The following is a 14,954-nucleotide window of genomic DNA, read 5'->3' as shown; positions in this document are numbered from 1 at the left end:
CAAAGAGCTCTGGACCAAACCATCTGCACTCCTGAAAATATGATCCCATAAACATATGTACCATGCAAAGTATATTGTTAGAGATGATAGTAACTTTGATAACATGTAATCAAAATTATTACAATAGTTACACTTACCCTTTTTATGTCCTTTAGTTCAAATCAAGACTGCTGCAGTTCTTGTTGAGGGCAAGGTTTTACATGAAGCTTCTTTTTGCTTTAAAAAAGAAAATAAACATTTCAATAAGAAATTATGTTTAAATGCAGTAATATTTAGACCTATAAAATACAGCGATTTCATTCTTTAAAAAAATGTACAATACATTTGTAAATTACATGTACTGTACATGACAAATTAGAAAACTAGATTGGTTTATCAATCATGTATATTATACAGTATATTTACTCACATTTTGGATGCAAACACCGGGTACATATCCAAGTCATCTTCCAAACATGTCGCCTGTGTAGCAGTTTCCTTTGATTTATACTCCATAAGCATCTCATCCATCTGAAACAAAGTTTGAACTGTGTTAACTTGGGCATGATGCCTTCAACCCAGATACACAGCACAATACATAATACACAATAAAATTGACAAATGAAAAATTAGCAATTCCACATTGACAATATTAATTTGACAGTGGTTATTTTTGCCATGAGCTGCTAAACTAACCCTGCCTTCACGTACTATGGGAATGATGGTCCTTACCACTCGGAAACTCCTAATTACGACCGAGTTCTGTTCATGTGATTGTGTTGTTACAGCAAAATTGTTTATGCTACGTAATTGTGTAGATTCTAAAAGAACCTGCTGTGCTACCGGACGTTAACGCCCTTATAAGTGTTAATATTTCTTGCCATTCACAAATCCTACGGCCCTCCCCGCCATGTTGAAACTTGAATAGTTCTCTCAACTCGGAAACTCGGGTATCAAAATAAATTCCCAGTTGTCCAGGACAAAATACAACATGAGGGGGTCTTCACGTGCAATTTTCTACTCTACGTGATATTTACCATAATTTCGATAGCACATGAAGGCAGCATAAGTGCTCTAACTTCCTAGATTGTAGTTCTTACCCGTTTTCGTTCTCTTTTCATAATGGCTGCCGACTTGTTTTGCAGCGGGTACTGTTACAGTCGATGTTGTTCCTTTGTGTTTGCTCCTTGGAAACAGATTCGGCACAGCTGTTGGCAAAAGCACGGTTTTGTGTTGCACATTATAGCCCAGTGACTGCTTCAGGGCCAGGTCAAACGAGTCTTCCTCGAAATGAGTGCTGCACAACACCGACGTTGGAGTGGGCGTCCATTTATCTCGAGTCCGTTGTACTTGCTTTGTCCAATTTTTGTGAAGAGCTGTGTCCTTGGGGAATCGAAAAAGGCTCAGGCCATCCTCCCGTCGATTAGACCAAAATCCGGCTACGCAACGAGACGGCATTGTAGAAATTCAGGAGGCGATAAAACACACAGCAACAGCAAGCCAGCAGAGGCAAAGCAGCTGTCTTCCTGTCATTCCCGATTCGGCCGCTGGGAGCGCGCCACTGGTCAGGTTTTGTGCGGGTAATTTAAAAATCAAGTAATACTTGGTTAATATGTTTTAATTCGACGAGCCGCTCATTTTGTCGTGTATATTGTATTGTTGAAAACAACATATTAAAAACTGACCTGAGCTGTCCCATACGCTTTAATTATGCTGTCTGTTAGAAAGGTTCCAAATATTGTTAGTATTTTTCATGCTAAGAATAGAGTGACGTCATAGTATTTACCCCTCTTGTGATGCGCGCATTGCATTCTGGGTTATTGTCCATTATGTGTTGCGCAGCAGTTATTGTGCAGTTGGACGCCGCCATGACAGAATGTGTTGCGAGCTGTGATGTTCGTGTGCGTCTGACCAAAAGTGAGTACACTAAATAGTGTTTTAGTTACTATTGTTAGAAAACGTCCATCTTTTCTGCGTGTTCGTAAAATTGTTTCCAGAATCAGAGTTGAGATCATGTAAACAGTTTTTTCCTTCGAAGGTTTTATTATCAGAAATTTCTGAGACACAGCCGAGCATTCTTATACAATAATGAAAAAAAGTAGTACAAGCCTCCCACAGGATGCAGCTCCCCCCTCCCTCAATCCCTCAGCGTGTGAATCATGGACGGAAGACGGAGAAAGCAGATAAGACCTTGACAGCACCATATTTTAGTTCAACCCGAGAAGGAAGACAGAGAAAGTAAACAAGACCTTGACAGCACTTAATCATACACAGGAAACCTCCCAACACATTTCTTTTCCCAGATAATTAGAGGGACGAATCTTCACTCATCAATCTTTACTGAGTTTACACCGTTCTGACTAAATCTAAACAGTTATAATTAAATTGAAACAGAAGATTGTTTTCATTCCTTAACTTGGACTCAAAAGAGTCCAAAAAAAACAAACACAGAAAAGACATTAAAAAACATTTCAGAGAAAAATTCCAGCGGGATCTTCATCGTCGCAAACAGCTGGCGCAACATTAAGCAAGGGTCGTGTGGGGAGATTGGACATTATCATTAGAATAAGAAGCAGAATCACGCATCAATGAAACATCCCCTTAGCAATGAGAGGAGGTTATTTAGCAGTCATGTGGCATTAAAGAACAATTTGATTCATTAAAAGATTTTTCAGTGGAATAAGCATATGTGAGGCTTAACACGATGTGTTGTGGTTATGTTCAAAAAAGAGTGTCGCGATGCAGCAGCAGATGGAGATGCGTTCCCACTGAAGCCATCTCTGGTTTGTTCTTTGTTGAATGAGAAAATGGCGTTGTCAGCTTCTTGCAGAACCCCAGGGTAGGTTGCCTGCAAATGTGATTCAATCGTTGTGGAAAGATGTCCCCAATAGGGGCAGCTGGACACTGGATCAGTAGACGTTGTTTTCCCGGTCGGGTTGTCATCAGGTGATCATCAGGTGGTGAGATTGCTGAGCCTGGGACGGATCCGGCGGGCCGTGTAGACAAGATGTGTAACGATGTGGAACGGCGTGTCCCCCTCCTCTCTATGCAGCGAACTGCACAAGATGTCCTCTCGGTCACCCCGTGAGGTCCAGTTCACCTGGGTGCAGAACATTTTCATTTAGTCACTTTTACATATTCACAATTATTTATTTTTGAAGGAGCATCTAGCTGTTTTTGTTAGTTGCGTGTTAGTAAATGTTAGTCGTTTAAGTTCTGTAGGTCCTGGAATGTGCTGTTGGATCAGGAAAAGGTCTGTTTGTGTGACATTGAAACAGAACCCAGCCTTTGACTGAGTTTAATGACATTCGCACATTCATTAATACAACAGAAAGAGCTTGTAGCCGATTTTCTTTAATATTTCTATTTTTCTTTAATCTATCCTTGGGATTGGGGATAATACACTGAACCAAATGTGTTTTAATCCTTTTCCTGTTTTAAGCCTTTTCTACAGCTTGTAAATATTTATTTTTCAAATGGGTTCCATTGTCTGATAAAAAATTTCTAGGAAACCCATATGATGGTATGTAATGATTAATCAAATGTTTTACCACGATATTTACTGTTTTAGATTTGCATGAATGTGCCTTTGGCCATCCTGAAAGGAATAATTTTACCAGCAAACATCTGTATTCTGACACTGGTTTTATCATGTCAGTGAACTCATCAAAGAACACCAGACCCCATAGCTATCACGTCCGGTCGGACCGTGAACACCCTGGGGAGAGGTTTATATATATATATTCATACTATTATACCTTTTGCAAACACTGGGCTCCAGAAATTACATTTTTCAATTGTTTCTGAGATGGAATATATAATATATTTACCTTCATTTGGCGATATGCTTCATTATTGTCTCCTCTTGGACTTACTTTGTTTCTGTCACAGCTTCATGACCTCCTGTGGACTTATCACATTCAAACTGTGGATTATCACATTCAGAATCACTTACAGTCAGTTGGAGTGTAGGTCGATACCCCGCAACCTTTTTTTGCTGTTTGATCTGCTAATTTGTTTACATTCATTTAATTCAACATGAACTGACATGTGTGCACACCCTCCAGTGGACTTCCCTCTGTCTAACAAAGATCCGCTTGACCTTTGTCAGACACGTAAAGATAGAATCACCAAAGCCGTAGCAGTGAACAGATTTGGCACCGGCAGTGTAGGGGTCAAAACTATAGCATTAAAAGCTCTGAGATCATGTACCATACGAAATTTACCAGTATTTTTCTTTTCTACTGGGAGAATAGGAGTATTGTAGCTAGACCTATCAATTTTGCAAAGAACCCCCGCTTTTAGCAAACCATCAATTGTTACTGAGATGCCAAGTCGTCCTTCCTCCTTCATGGGGTACTGTGGTACCCAAATGGAGTCGGGTTTTAATTTAAAAGTTACTGGAGTAACATTACACAGGCCCACACCAGTCGGGTCAGTAGACCACAGTGCAGCAGGCAAGGATTGTAACATGTCATCAGCAAGCTCGCTGTCAGATGTCTCCCTTCCATGATGTCGGTCCAAAAGCTGATGTTCTAAAACAGACATAGAAACAAACAAATCAGATTTAATCCAATAGGCATCAAGAGATTTGGAATACAGTAAGTCTGTATGTGAAGACTGTCCACTAGGTGGCGGCAGGAACTGCTGGTTTGGCACAGGCGGATACTGCTGCTGGGATAAAGCCGGGTGGGGAGGAGGGTTCTGTGACTCACATCCCCTTGGCTGGTAGTAGCCGCGCCCTCTCTGTTGACGCCTGCCCCCTCTGCCCCTCCAGCTTTGCGGGCGTTGATGACAGTCCTTAGTCCAGTGTCCAAATCCGCGACAGTTGTAGCACACATTTCGGCCCATGAATGGTCCCGACTGGTACATAACACACTCAGAAACAACAGTAGGTGATGAGTCAACAGTAGGAGCAAAATTCTCCTCTTTTTTCTTCAAAGTTTGCAATTGCATAATTGCTAATTGTAATTCAGTATTCCTATGTTTATCAGTTTTTGACTCAATATCTTTAGCATACCTCCTCAGGTGGTGTTTCAGATGACACAGCCATCTGGTGTGGTCTGCACCAGGAAGGTCAGGATTCACCTCCATGGCCTGCACAACAGACTTGGGGACACCTTTCAGCACCGCTGCTCTAAAAACTTGCGAATATAGTGCAGAGTCAGACGGCAAGTGTCCAGTTTTTAACCAATATTCCACAAGGGCACGGTCAATGAATGCTGCAGCCTCCTCATCAGCTTTTGGAGCGAACACCAAGTCAGATATGACGGGATTGGAAACAGTCCGCCAAGCACTTCAAACAGTGTCAGATAATTATCACGTGATAGAGCCTCACCATCCATTAAAGAGGACATTCCTGAATTAGTCATCAACACTTCAAGTTGAGAGAGAGGGCACGCCTGCGTCAAGAGCGCGCGCACATCCCCCGCAGTTAAAATCAGAGGGCAAATAGGGTTTATAAACCGTGGCAGAATTCCCCGTAGCGGGGTCAACCTTCGCCAACATTGGTGCTTGAAAACCTGCCCGAGAACGCGTCACAGGTTTTTGGGGAGTACTGTCTGAGAGACGTTCGTTCATGCTAATGTCGCGAGTGTGATCAAATGCAGAATCAGGGCGTGTCCCTGAAGCTGTCCCAACCGCACGTTAGGTCGGCCAGCTTCCTTTGAATTTCTGCAATGCGATAGCTGTTCGCCAATGCACTAGAAGTTTCATTAGTCATATCTCGCTCTCGTTGCCTAAACAATTCATCTTGTTCAGCCTTCAATAAACGGATTTGTTCTGTCAATTCGTCGTCTGCAGCTTTTTCAAAGCGAGTAAGAATTGCATGCCATTTGCTGCAAATTAACTTGGGCACTTCAGAGTGTCTAGTCAGTTCCAAGCCGAAAGCTCTAGCTTGGGTCAGTTTTTCCTGCGGCCCATCATTCATAGTCAACACTTTGTCTAACTTTTCCTCCAATTGTCTCACAGAGGCGGTTACGCCAGCTGCCAAACCGTCAGCCGCGGCTTGTACTACAGATTCACGTAGCCGAGGGTTACTGTTAGCACTTTCACCATTCCAGTTAACATTAAGACTTCCCCCATTCACAGTTAACAGGGGAGCTTGCAAATTGTGCAGCATCTGAATAGCATTTACATATGGGGAATCAGTAAACGGGTTAATGGTCTCAAACACATTTTCCGTGAGCGGCTCAGCATATGCCGGCGGCGCCGTAGGTGAATTAGCTCCTTTCTCATCTCTATCACCCATCAAAGCAATCCTAGCGAGTTTTAACGAACTACCCATAGCCAAAATTCTAGCATTAACGATCATCTGGTCCACTTTTCTACAGTTCCGTCTGACTTTCCTCCCAGTCGGAGAAAATCTATATGTACATCGTACTTCTTTGTCTAACAACTGCCGTTTCTGCACACATGCTAGCTCTACCGCTTTCATCAAAGATACCAAACAAACAGCGGTTGATAACGGCGGAAACCAACCTCCCTCACAACAAGTCTTCATCCAATCATTCAACAATACTTTCATTCCATCTCTGTCTTTTGCAGGCATAACTCCGACAGATAATTTGCACGCGTTTTTAACTTGAGCACTCAACAACAAGTTCCGACCATGACTCGGAAGGACACGTAGGTCAAACCATTCAGTATTGCGGTCAAAGTCACCCTCCATAACTATATTAATTACTCACCCCCTTAGTTATAATTATATTCAAGTCGTATTAGTATTTATTAATTCAGTGACGTCTCACTTGTGGTACCACAGTCCAATAGGTCATATTAAGTCGCTCATTATCCCTTCAAAAAATAAAATATTAATCATAAAATAATAATAACAAACAAACACGAATACGACGAAAACCATGTGTTTTCGACGAATAAATATATCCGGATCTCTCGATTCGAGTCGGAGAAAATCTATATGTACATCTTGCTACAAACAATGTGGATCTAACAAAATTATTTACAGAATAGTCAATATAACGGTATACAAAAATAATTCAGAAAATATGAGTTTTGAGAAGGTTCACAAAAGGAAAATAGCAAAATATCTTAAAACAAAAATACATTATTTTATCTTTGGTTCAAAGTTTTGACTTTTGCATAGTTGTATAATTGCACTATATTTCATAAATATTAATATGCTATGTTATTACTGTGGTTTGTTTAGCTTTAATATTGAATATATTATTTTTGGTTCAAAATTTTGTTTGCTAAATGTAGATGTGCACTTTACTATTGTATTACAGTTTATATTTCGTTTCAACAAGTAATTTGAATGAAGCACAATTAATGTTGCTTGTTTAAGATGCAGATGTGCAAATTTTAAATTTAACATGTATCTGACGAAGGGTTGTCTGTCGTGCCCTGTGCCAACCCCCCCCAAAACCCCACTCCATTTGCCGTGGCCCCAAACCCCTTCTTGCTTGGTGACCCTTGCTACGCCACTGCCCGAATCACGGGGCAACCACTTTCAGGCCCCAGCTGTGGAAGGTAAGCTGCGATCAACCCATTGCGACAAGCACCACCAGGACTAACTATGTTTGCGAAATTGTCCTTCATACATAGATAGCAGGAAGATGGCGGTGAAACTTGTCAGCCTTACAGGACTAACACCACCATTAGTCATTACTAGATATACCTACTATATAATTATTATAATTGTTTTTTTAAATACGTTAATGTGATAGAAAATATATTTTTGCATATTAATGAAAGTGTTTTTTTTTTTTGAACGGATTATTAGTTTACCACTAGATGGCGACAAATTATTACACAATGTCACTTTAATGTTGGCTAGCTGCTGTTGCACCTGTTGGTGTTGTGACATTGTTGTGGTCAGACTCCCCACATGATTTCATTGTCTACATGTGTGAATTGTTGTAGATGAGAAAGAAACATGAAGTCTCCAGTGACCAGTCTGAGTGCGCCAGGATTGTGAAATTGTAACCTCACAAACACAGCGTGTAAGACGTCACTCGTGTTGGCTGCAGCTGGTTGAAGGTAAACAACTGCAGTTTTGTAATAGCTGTCAGTTGGCGAGTAACCTCGCATTCCCCATGATAATCATTGGAAGCAAACAGTTCAAATTAGTCCTATTCAGTCCTCTCACGGAACTTTACTTTAGTGCTGGCATTCCTGCCTTTCCAGATCTCTTCTGGAATGCATTCTTTGCGGTGTTTTTTTTGTTGGGGGTGGGGGGGGGTCTCCATGTTCGAGCTGAAAAATCTAGTTAATCCTTACGGTTGTAGGTCAAGCATCCTAAATGAGAGAGTTGAATAACATTGATTTTCTCAGACAATACATCTTAGACTAATAGAAAATTGTGTGTGTGGGTGTGTGTGTGTGTAAGTGTGTGTCTTTGTCTTTGCTACATTATGGGGCCCATACTCAACACTTTTTTTTACCGGTTTAAATACCATTGTGGGGACTGACTTGTCCTTGTAGGGACATTTTCGTTGGTCCCACAAGTTCAGACCTCTTTTTGAGGGTCAAGACTTGGTTTTAGAGTTTAGGTTTGAATTGGATTTTGGTTGGAGTTAGGGTAAGGATTAGGGTTAGGCAATCAGTTGTGATTGTTAAGATGTCAAATGTCACCAAGACATTTTTGTTATGATTGTGCCTCAATCCTTTTATGACCAATTAACCGACACTTAGTGTAACGGTTGGACTGAGCATAAATCAATGAGCCATGCTTGGAGAGTGGGATATGGCGGGGGTGGATGGGGGGCGGGGGTTGTGGGGGGGCGGGGGTTGGGGGCCGGTGGGGTGCCTGGTGGGCCTGCAGTGCCCCGTCCTGCTGCGTTGGGCCGGGGGCGCGGGCCGTGTTGGGGCGGGGGGCGCTCCTGCTCCTGGGTTTGCTCTCCGGCCGGTGGCCCTGGTGGGGCCCGGGGGTCGTCCTTTGGCGCTGCCGCGGCCTGGGGGGCCCTGAGGTGTTGCGCTTGCTCTGTTCCGGCGGGGGTCGACGGCTCCCCTCTTTGGTGGAGATTTTCATGCATGCCAGATCCACCACACCAGCATCTACCGAAACTCAGACACAATCTGTTTCCTCCTCAGGTTATTGAATCGGCGGAGGCTGGTGTCTCGGATCTCACGCGGCTTCGTCTGTCCTTCCTTCCTTTTCTCGGTCTCTCCGTTGGTCTCTTGAGGCCTCCCTGATTTTATGTTTTTTGGATTTGTTGGGGTCTGGATGTTTCTTGGGCTGGGGAGGAGTTCTGGTGGGGGGTGTCTGGTCGGTGCTAGATTTCACCTTCCTTGGTTTTCTTCGGTCCCCTCGGGTCTCCTGGTGTTCGATTTAGGTGAACGGTATGAGATTTTTTTTTCTAATAGGTTTTCTGGTGAGCTAACAAATACACACACGCACGCACGCACGCACGCACGCACGCACGCACGCACATACACATACTCACCCACACACACACAAAAAAAAAAAATGTATGTATGTATGTATGTATATATGTATATATGTATGTATATATGTGTATATATATATATATATATATATTTAAAAAAAAAGAAAAAAAAAAGAGCAATGATGATGACATTTCCGAATGAACAATACTGAGCTCTTAAAAAAAAAAAAAAAAAAAAAAAAGATGTCAAATGTCACCAAGACATTTTTGTTATGATTGTGCCTCAATCCTTTTATGACCAATTAACCGACACTTAGTGTAACGGTTGGACTGAGCATAAATCAATGAGCCATGCTTGGAGAGTGGGATACAAGAATGACATGCTAAAGAGGCATTTCCTGCTCCAGATACATCAGCACTGGCTCTCCGCAGGATTGTGTCCTGTAACTAGTGTTAATTTTATCCGCCATTTTTTAAATTTAGTCTCAGTTTTAGTCCAGTTTCAATCCCGCTTGTTAGTTTTTATCATAGTTACTCAACCTCATCCCGTTTTTATTTAGTCAACTTTGTTGATTATAAATCTAGCATTTTAGTCTTTATTTTAGTCCAAGAAAACATAATTTTATTCATCCAGTTTTAGTCAAGTTTTAGTTAGGACAATCATTTAACCCCGGTTAATTTTTTTTTTTTGTCAGCAGAATGTTTTGGATCTAAAACTATTTCACATAAAATGTCCTCTCATCTTTTTGATGAAAAAGAACACACAATTACAATGTATCAACAAGTGGCTACTATGGCTCCATGCTACGAGCTAGTTAGTTAGCCAGCATTAGTTAGCGGTCGGTTTAACATTATTGTTGGAGCGTTATAGCCGTTAGATTAATCTTACATTACAACTATATTTTATTAATTTTTTAAAAAATTTTTTTACTTTCACCGTGAATCTACCTTCTGTCTGTCCCATGTGTTTGTGCATGTTGCACTCGCTAGCTGCAGATTTGAAAGGGGGTGTGTCACTGTGTGTCACATGACAGTGTCACAGTGACAGATTAGCAGAGACAAGATTTTACAAAATTAAATAATTTTTGTCTCGTTTTTGTTCGTGAACTAAAATGTCCATAGATTTTAGTCCAGTTTTTATTATGTGAGCTACATTTTCATCTCATCTTCATTAGTTGACGAAAATGCATACTGATTTAGTCCCAGTTATTGTTCATCAATGAGGGTTTTAGTCTAGTCTAGTTTTCGTTGGGTGAAAAATATGTGTTGACGAGATTATTTTTGTTAAATTTTTGTTGATGAAATTAACACTACCTGTCACCGCTATTCTTCTCACTGTATACCAAGCTGTGTTTCTCTCCAGCCGTTGGTGAAACTGCTTAAGTTTGCTGATGACACGATGATGATTGACTTCCGGAGGAATGCAGTCCCTCCTTCCCTCATGCTGTGGGGCATCCGGGTATTCCTTGTGGGGAGTCATGTCACTTTCTGGGCATTATCATCTCACGGGACCTAAAGTGGAAGCACAACACCACAGCCCTTCTGAAAAGGTGTCAGAAAGAAAAAATTATCAAATAAAAACAAACAAAACAAAAACAGTTGTCAAACGACATCTCATCACATTTTATGATTGTCCGAAAGGAAAAAGGAAAAAAAAAAGGCCCAGCAGAGGCTGTATATTCTGTGGCAGCTACATAAATTATTATTATTTTTATTTATTTTGTGTGTGTGAGTATGTGCATGTGTATGTGTGTGTGCATGTGTGGCTGCCTGTAAGTGTGTACTCATTAGTTCACCTAAAACCTATTAAAAATCCCATACCGTTCACCTAAACCGAATACTTCAGAATCCAGCTAGAGTCGTGAGGTTGTCAGGAGACCCAAGGAAGGGTCAAAGAAAAGAAAGGAAAGTGAAATGCAGCACCGACCAGACATTACCTACTACCCACCAACTCCAGAAACATCTAAATTCCAACAAATTAGGGAGCCCTCAAGAGACCAAAGGAGAGACTGAGGAAAGGAAGGAAGGATAGATGAAGCAGAGTGAGATCCACAGACATCAGCCTCCACCAATTCAACGACCAGAGGAAGAAGCAGATTGTGTTTGAATTTCGATAGATGCTGGTGTGGTGGATCTGGCATGCATGAAAACCTCCACCAAAGAGGGGAGCCGTCGAGCCCGGCCAGGACAGAGCAAGCACAACCCCCCAAGGCCCCCCAGGCCACGGCAGCGTCAAGGGACAACCCCCGGGCCCCGCAGGGGCCACCGGCCGGAGAGCAAACCCAGGAGCCAGGAGCGCCCCCCACCCCTACACGCCCCCTAACCAAGCCCCCGAATATTAACCCTTAGTGCCCATTGGAAGTGAATCTTGAGGAGTTGGTGACTGTAAGGTGTCGTTTGTTGTAGTCTGCTCGATCCTGCTGGCAGCAACTGGGTTCCTGACTATAAAAACACAACCATTAGTTACAAATTGCCAAATACAGAAACAGCAATGTAAGTTATCGCGATGTGGTGGCTCTCGCTAACAGGCAGAATTAAGTAACCAGATTTAGGTTAAAAGATTCTATATACGTAGACCATGTTTCTATAAATTTTGATATTTGGTTTTTATTTGAGGCAGATATTTTTTCCATTAAAATGTGATTAATGAGGAGGTTAGACCATTGGTTGATATTCAGAGTTTGTTTATTTTTCCAGTTAACAATAATTGTTTTTTTAGATAGTAAGGGCTACAAGTGTAGATTGAAATTGTTTACGTGGTAAGTCAGTTGTTGTTAGGTCACCTAGCAAACACAAGTTTGGAGATAAAGGTATCCTACAGTCCAAGATAGTGGAAAGTTTTTCTAAGACTTTAGTCCAGAAATACATAACCATAAAGCATGAAAATAAGTGTCTGTAGTGTTTTGTAAACACTGGAGACAAATGTCGGAGTCTGAGAGTCCCATTTTCTTCATAATATATTGAGTAATGTATGTTCTATGAATAATTGTATATTGGATAAGTTGTAAATGTGTGTGTTTTGTCATTTTAAATACAATTACACAAACGTGAATCCAAAAGTCAGATTCCGGAGCTATAGACAAGTTTGTCTCCCATTTCGAGATTGGTAAAGAAATGTTATCAATATACGAAAGTAACTTATATATTTTTGAGAGTTTTGTTTGTTTTTCTCGGAGAAAGCTTGGTAATATCTTTAGCTAAAACAGGCGGTTGAAGCGTACCCCGAAGTGTTGGAATGTTTTTCTTTATCATACTTTTAACTTGCAGATAATTAAAAAAAAAAACAGTTTTTTATTTTGTATTTTTGGAGCAAGGATGTATATGATATAAACATATTATCTAAGAAAAGATGGTAGAGATGTGTAATTCCTTTCTGCTCCCACACACCTAAATAAAACGATTGGTTGTTAAGTTGAAAGTCGGGGTTATGCCATGGGCGAGAAAGCCCACAGGGCTCCACTTGGGCTTTTGTAATTTCTAGTGCCTTCCACCAGGCAGTCAGGGTGGCGGAAATCATTGGGATTTTAAAACAAACGTGTCGCTTAATCGATGTTGTAAGAAAGAGTAACTCTGGAAGTCTGAGGTAATAACAATCCTTCTGTTCTAGTTCCAGCCAACAGTTAGTATCTCTGTTGGGTTGTGCCCATAGAATGATATATTGTAGCTGGTTAGCTATATAGTAGTGCATAAAATTTGGTGCCTCTAGACCTCCTTTGGATTGACTTTTCTGAAGAGTAGATAGACTAATCTTTTTTTTTTTTTTTTCCCAGTAAAAAAAAATTAACGGCCGAGTCCAACAACTGGAACCAGTTAGCCGTAGGTTTAAATGGAATCATTGAGGAAAAAATGGTTTATTTTGGGTAAAACTTTCATTTTAATGGTGGCTATTCGTCCTATTAGAGAAATAGGAAGATTATTCCAGCGCTCCAAGTCACTATAAATGCTATCCAGAAGTGGAGTAAAGTTTAAATGAAATAAATCAGTTAATTTAGGTGAGATTTTTATGCCTAAGTATTTTAAATTACCTATCGGAAATGAGTAGTGTGGCTTGCAGGGTTCCCTAAATTTTCTGTAATAGGTAGTAGTGTTGATTTTGTCCAGTTAATAGAATAATCTGATAAATGTGAGAATTTAGTTATTAAGTTAAATACTTCCCCTAACGAAATAGCAGGCTTTTCTAAATAAAGTAAAATATTATCGGCATATAGATTAATTTTGTGTTCTGTTACCCCAGAATGAATTCCTTGAATCCCTCTTTCCTGACGTATAGCTAATGCAAGAGGCTCAATAAATATTGCAAATAATAAAGGGGACAGTGGGCATCCCTGTCTTGTGCCTCTCTGTAGAGTAAAACTCTGAGATATAATCCCATTAGTAGTAACTGTAGCTTTAGGAGAATCATATAATACTGACACCCAGTGAATAAATGACTTCCCAAAGCCAAATTTATTTAAAACAGCAAAGAGGAATGACCAGTTAATGTTGTCGAAAGCTTTTTCTGCATTTAATGATATAATAACTGCCTTTTTATCATGCCGCTGTGACATGCTAATAAGGTTAAAGAGCCTCCTAATATTATTAGTAGAGTGACGACCTTTAATAAAGCCTGTTTGGTCGCTATGAATGATTGTCGAGATTACTGTTTCAAGTCTAGATGCGAAAGCCTTAGTGATCATTTTAATATCAGTGTTAATTAGTGAAATCGGACGGTAACTTGATGGAAGGGTGGGGTCTTTTTCTGGCTTTAATAAAAGTTGAATTGCTGCTGTATTCATGTGTGGGCGTATGTAACCATTTTAATTTCTGTTACTACTCTTAAGAATAGTGGAGCAAGCATTAACCAAAAGTGCTTAAAAAATATAGCCGGATATCCAACCGGGCCAGGTGCTCTGCCATTAGGCATACTATCTAGAGCACTGTACAGCTCGTTTATAGTAAGTGGCACATCTAACATATCTTTATATTCAGTAGTTAATTGAGGTATATTTAAGATACTGAGGAATGCCTCAATATGCTCAGGGTTAGGCTTGTTAATTTCTGAGTATAGCTTGCGATAATAGTTTGACATTTTTTTATTAATTTCTTTTGGTGATTGTGTGCATTCACCAGTTGTCCCTTTAATAGCCGTTATAAGAGATTTTTCCCGATTGCGTTGAAGTTGGTTTGCAAGAAATTTACATGATTTGTTATTACATTCAAAGTTGTTGTATCCTAATTGTTGTATTATAAACTCTGTCTTTTTAGATAGTTTATCGTCTAACTGTATTTTTGTATTTTGTAAGTCAGTCCATATTTGGTTATTTGGGTTTATTGCGTACTCATCCGTAAGTTGTTTAATTTTATCTTCCAAGTCTTTTTCTAATTTTTGATCCAGTTTATTTTTATAAGATGAATATGATATAATTTTACCTCTAATTACCGCTTTCCCAGCTTCCCAGAGAAGAGATAGAGATAAGTCTGGAGAGTCATTTATTTCCAAAAAGTCTGCCCACTCTCTTCTTATAATTTTGTCAAACTCTGCGTCATTTAGCAGTGAGATGTTAAAACGCCATGTCGGGGGTGGTTTAAAGGTATAATCAACTTGTAGGGTAGCTATGTAAATTCAATCTGTTAAGAACTATGATG

At 40.4% G+C, this 14,954-nt stretch overlaps 1 pseudogene; it reads right to left on the bottom strand.

Annotated features, from left to right (window-relative positions):
- Nucleotides 1-2,117: 2,117 nt before the first annotated feature.
- LOC147176451 (uncharacterized) lies at nt 2,118-6,229 on the bottom strand (annotated as a pseudogene).
- Between the last annotated feature and the right edge of the window lie 8,725 nt (nt 6,230-14,954).

This window comes from Leptonotus elevatus, chromosome 4, assembly GCF_054856555.1.
Source record: "Leptonotus elevatus isolate MCC_2025b chromosome 4, RoL_Lele_1.0, whole genome shotgun sequence".
Classification (NCBI taxonomy): Eukaryota; Metazoa; Chordata; class Actinopteri; order Syngnathiformes; family Syngnathidae; genus Leptonotus; species Leptonotus elevatus.
Note: the sequence above shows the minus strand (reverse complement) of the source record. Positions and strands in the feature narration are given on the sequence as shown.